Source organism: Sturnira hondurensis, unplaced genomic scaffold (assembly GCF_014824575.4).
Source record: "Sturnira hondurensis isolate 20B ecotype Veracruz unplaced genomic scaffold, ASM1482457v3 Scaffold0004136, whole genome shotgun sequence".
Lineage (NCBI taxonomy): Eukaryota > Metazoa > Chordata > Mammalia > Chiroptera > Phyllostomidae > Sturnira > Sturnira hondurensis.
The window spans coordinates 10,338,395-10,343,632 of NW_028076767.1; the positions used below are offsets into that span (position 1 = coordinate 10,338,395).

The 5,238-nt window shown below is 37.8% G+C and overlaps 1 pseudogene; it reads left to right on the top strand.

The window, feature by feature from the left end:
* The first annotated feature begins 208 nt into the window (after positions 1–208).
* On the top strand, positions 209–2,748 carry LOC118985852 (U2 small nuclear ribonucleoprotein A'-like; annotated as a pseudogene).
* The last annotated feature ends 2,490 nt before the right edge of the window (positions 2,749–5,238 follow it).

The following is a 5,238-nucleotide window of genomic DNA, read 5'->3' on the forward strand; positions in this document are numbered from 1 at the left end:
ATTTCAAATTTATTCTTGTGTGTCGTATAAGGAGGTGGTCTAGTTTCATTTTTTCCCAACATATTTATTGATTACACTGTTTTTCCCTATTGTATGTATTTGCCTTCTTCGTCATATATTAATTAACCATAAAAAAAGCTTGGTACATTTAGACAATGGAATACTATGCAGCTGTAGAAATGAAGGAAATCTGACCTTTTGTGACAGCATGGATAGACTGCAGATTATGATGCTAAGTGAAGTGAGCCAGGCAGAGAAAGACAAATACAATGTGATTTCACTTACATGTAAAATATAATGAACTATGTAAATGAATAAAGTATAAACAGACTTGTAGGTGGAGGGGACAGACTGACAGCTGTCAGGGTGGGTGTGGCTGGGGGGCTGGGTGAAAAAGGTAAAGAGAAGCAAAAAACAAAACAAAAAACCCCCAAAACACAAACCAGGCACAGACAACAGCAGGGTGACTGCTAGAGGAAAAGTGGGGTGGGGGTGGCGGAAGAGGGCACAGGGAGGTAAACGGTAGCAGAAAGGCACTTGCCTTTGGGTGGTGTGCACATGATACGTTGTGGAGTTGTACATCTGAAACCAGTGTGGATTTATTAAGCAATGTCACTGCAATAAATTCAACAACAACAACAAATGAAATCAATAAAGGATTACCTCACTGTCCTCCTTTATGAATAAAAAGATTTTACCTCTCTCTCAAAACCAAGAAAAGTGAGTAAGTGATACATCATTTCAACCATCTAAACCACTTCATTCGAATTCTTCTGTTGCTGTCTCTCTTCTTTGCTATCTGGTTTTCATCTATAGTTACAGTCTAAATAATTATCCCCAGATTGCTTGGTTTTATTATTGTTTTCCTCCACTACCTTTATTCCTTAGAACATTCTGTGTGTTCTCAAAGTATTCCTGGCATATTTCTGCACCTTATTCCTCCTTATTTCAGCTTTACCAGCAATTTTCCAACACTTCCTTTGGAGTTCCCATGACTTTCTCCAATCATGTGGCCAGAAGTTAAGAATATCTACAACTCACTCCACCAAGGATTACTTACAGGCCCCATGCCAGTGATTCTAAACTTCTTTATGGGCAAGAGCTACACTCGATTTATCATTATTATTTCTTAGGAACCCTTTAAATTCTTTATTAGGAAGAAAGAATTTGAAAGTAATTTTAAGTAAAAAGTTGAGATTAATTTTGGGAACCTGGGCTCTAGGGAGAGTATCGGGGTGACTCTACAAGAAGCACCAAAGCTGGATCGTCAACGTGCAAAGAGGGTGGTAAGTGTGTGTGGAGAGTGGGAGGGGGAGAACATGGGTCTGTCTGATAGTTAATTTTATGTGTCAGTTTGGCTGGACCATGAGGTGCCAGATGTTTGGCCAAACATTATTCTGGGTATGTCTGTGAGGATGTTTCTGGATGAGATTAACATTGAATCTGTTGACTAGTAAAGCAAATTGTCCTCCCTAATGAAGGTGGGCCTCACCCAATCAGTTGAGGACCTTAATAGATCAAATAGTCTGAGTGACAAGAAAATCCTTCTGCCTGTTTCATTTGGGTCATTGGTCTCTTTTTTTTTTTTGCTTTTGCACTCAGGCTGAAACATTTTCTCTTTTTGGATTTCAAGACTGCTGGTTTTTGGATTAGAACTCACGCCATTAGCTCTCCTGGCTCTCCAGCTTGCTGACTACAGGTCTTGGGTTTCTTAGCCTTTATAAGCACACAAGCCATTACAAATATATGCATAGAGAGTGGTGAAGCTGACAGCGGAGCCAACTGAGCAGTTGACTCAGGATACCAACTGCCATGTGGGATTGCGAGCTGGACCTCCGTGGATATAAAATTTCTGTCATTGAAAATCTGGTTACAACCTTAGACCACTTTGATGCTACTGATTTTTCAGACAATGAAATCAGGACATGGGATGGTTTTTCTTTGTTGAGGAGACTTTGAAAACCTTACTGGTGAACAACCAGATACGTGGCATGGTGAGGTTCTTGATCAGGTTCTGCTCTGTCTGGCGGAACTCGTTCTCCCTGACAACAGTCTTGTGGAACTGGGTGATCTGGACCCTTCAGTATCTCTGAGACCACTGACTTACCTAAGTATTCTAAGAAATCCTATAACAACTAAGAAGCATTACAGACCGTATGTAATTTATAAAGTACTACAAATCAGCGTACTGAGTTTCCACAAGGTGAAACTAGAAGAATGTCAGGGAACAGAGAAAACATTCAGGGGCAAACGAGGTGCACAAAGGGCAAAGGATATTGCCAGGAGAAGCAAAACGTTCAATCCAGGTGCTGGTTTGCCAACTGACTAAAAGGAAGGTGGCCTATGTCCAGGGGATGTAGAAGCAATCAAGGCTGCCATAACAGGCCTGGCCAGTGTGGCTCAGTTGCTTGGAGCATCACCTCCTAAACCGAAGAGTAGGGTTGGATTCCCTGTCCTGGCACGTGCCTGGGTTGCAGGATTGGTGCCCAGTCCAGGCAAGTGTGAGAAGCCACTGACTGATGGTTATCTCCTTCTCTCTCTCCCTCTCTTCTCCGCTCTTTAAAATCAACAAGCATGTCCTTCAATGAGGATTAAAAAAAACAAACAAACAGAACAACTCTGGCTTAAGGGGAATGGCTGGAGGGCTTGCTGCAGTCAGGTCAGATATGTGGCAGGGAACGGAGCTCAGGCCCCACCCATGATGGGGAAGAGGAGAAGGAAGAATACACCATCACAAATGGGCCCTGAGCGGCGTGGCCTGAGTATCCACGGGATGTATGACATGACTCCTTGGGACAGTCCTGCTTTTGGACCATGGGATAACTGCCTTGTCTGTGGTAGCAAAGAGGACTTCACGTGCATTGTTGAAGTGCTTTAAACTGCTGATGGTAATTTTGTTCTCTAAATTTTAAGATCTAAATGCCTGTTTCCCATAAAAAGTAGAAATAAAGGGGACTCACTGTGCTGTCTACTGCCCCCTCCCACTCTATCATATACTTATACTATTTCTATAATTTCTTATTGGTACCATTTCTCTGGAGAACCCTGATATAATAGCTAAAATTAAAAAGATAAGAAGATAAAATACTAAGTATCAGCAAAGACGTACAGCAAATACATTTTTATGCATTGGGTGAGAGTAGAAAATGGCATAACCACTTTGAAATACAATTTTGACAGAGTTCTTTATAAAGTTAAACACACTTAACATACAGCTTAGTAATTGTAATTTTTGATATTTACCAAAAATAAGTGAAAATATATGCCCACAAAAAGATGTGTATACAAATATTCATAGCAGCTTTATTCAAAATAACCAAACATGAGAAACAACCCAAATGTCTATCAATAAGTGAGTAGATAAAAACATTGTGATATAGATATAATAGAATACCTTTCAGCAGTGGAAAGAAACGAACTACATAGAGCAATACAGGTAAACTTCAGCAATGACCCTGGTTCATTCAGCATGGTGGAAGAAAGATAGGAAAAGGCCATGGTTACCCAGGCACGTACATTGTCAAAGTCATCAGGCTGTACACTTAGAAATGTGTAAGGTGTTTTTTTATGTGTATTATGCCTGAATACAGTTGATTTGAAAAGACAAATGTCAAGGTAAAGTTTTGGATTTTATAAAATCTCATTTTTTCCATCTCTCTAGTTTTTCTTTAGGAAGGAATAATATCAGTGTTTAAAATCAATCAAAAGTTTTGTTATTTCTGCCTCTAGTAATATAATATGAAATTGTGTCACATTAGTGTAGGAAAAATCTTTCTTAAATGCCTTTTTATACTATATGTCAAAGGAATAATATTTATTAATCATAATTGATGTTTAAATTGCACCACACACAAAACCACTTCCTAGCTTATCATCAACTCTAATAATTTAAGTTTGCAGACGTATGATGTGAGCTACTTTCCTTGACATGAAGGCTAACCCACAGTCATGTCACAAACCTTACATCCAAAGTTTTAAGTATGTCTCATTTTCCAAGGTTTACAAGTCTACGTTTACAATATTCAGTAAAAAAAAGTCTATAAAATAGTCTAAGAAATAGTCTATAAGTTTTCCCATAACAAAATTCATCAGTCGATAAGGAGTATAATTGCGTAAACAATAGCAAAAATTTTGTAAGTCCAAAAGAGGGGAAACATACAGTGGAAAAGTCGTGTTCAACTGTGGAAGGAATAAGAAGTGGCCAAGGAAAAGTGTTTGATGTCCTAATAGACATTTATGTTTTTCAAAAATTTTTAACCAATATACAGAGTAAGAAATATATTTTAACCTGACAGGCACCTATTTGTATATGTGTGACTTCACATCTCACATACCTTCATATGGACAAGTTTCATGAATTAATTATGACTCTTACTTTACCCAGGAGCACTCTCATGTTTTCTATTTCATTTAAATAAAAATGCTGGTTGACTAAAGTTTGATCCACATTACTCTAGCTTTGAAAGATTATTTGAAATTCCTTCAGAATATAAATCAGAAGAAGTGGCAGCAGGAGAGAATTCAGGAAAATAGAAGAAAGATATTGTAAAATGTAATTAATAAATGTTCAGTCATGGAGTTGATGGTCAGGGAATGTCCCAGGCATCTGTAGAAGAATAATCGGCAATTATTTGTGTAGGATAATTTTAATTATAGATTTAACAAATATGTAGAGGAAACAAATGACATTCTGAGTGGCTTGAAGTTCTAAAAATATTCTACAACTTCCGTTTGTTTAGTAATTGTTGATGAATAGATAATTCTGGGTTTCAATTATTTCCTAGTGATTACCATTATAGTTGGCTTTGTTGTTGTTTCAGAATTGTGTTTTTCCTTGATTTTATTCATTTTGTCTTTGATGAAACTGTCATTATGTGAAAGTTCACTTTTTTAAAATAAGATTTTATTTATATCTGATTTATAGACAGAGGGGAAAGTTGGGAGAAAGAGAGGGAGAGAAACATTAATTTGTGGTTGACTTGCACGCTCCCAGCTGAGGACCTGGCCTGCAACACTGGCCTGTGCACTAAATGGGAATTGAACCAATGACCGTTTGGTTCTCAGGCTGGTGCTCAGTCCACTGAGCCACACCAGCCAGGGCTGAACATTCACCTTTAAACAAGAGTTTTATAACAGATTCTATAAAAGCATAAGGCACACACATATTGATCATTAATATTAACATTAAAAAGTTAACAAAATATAGAACTTTTATTTGAATATTGTATATAAAATTTG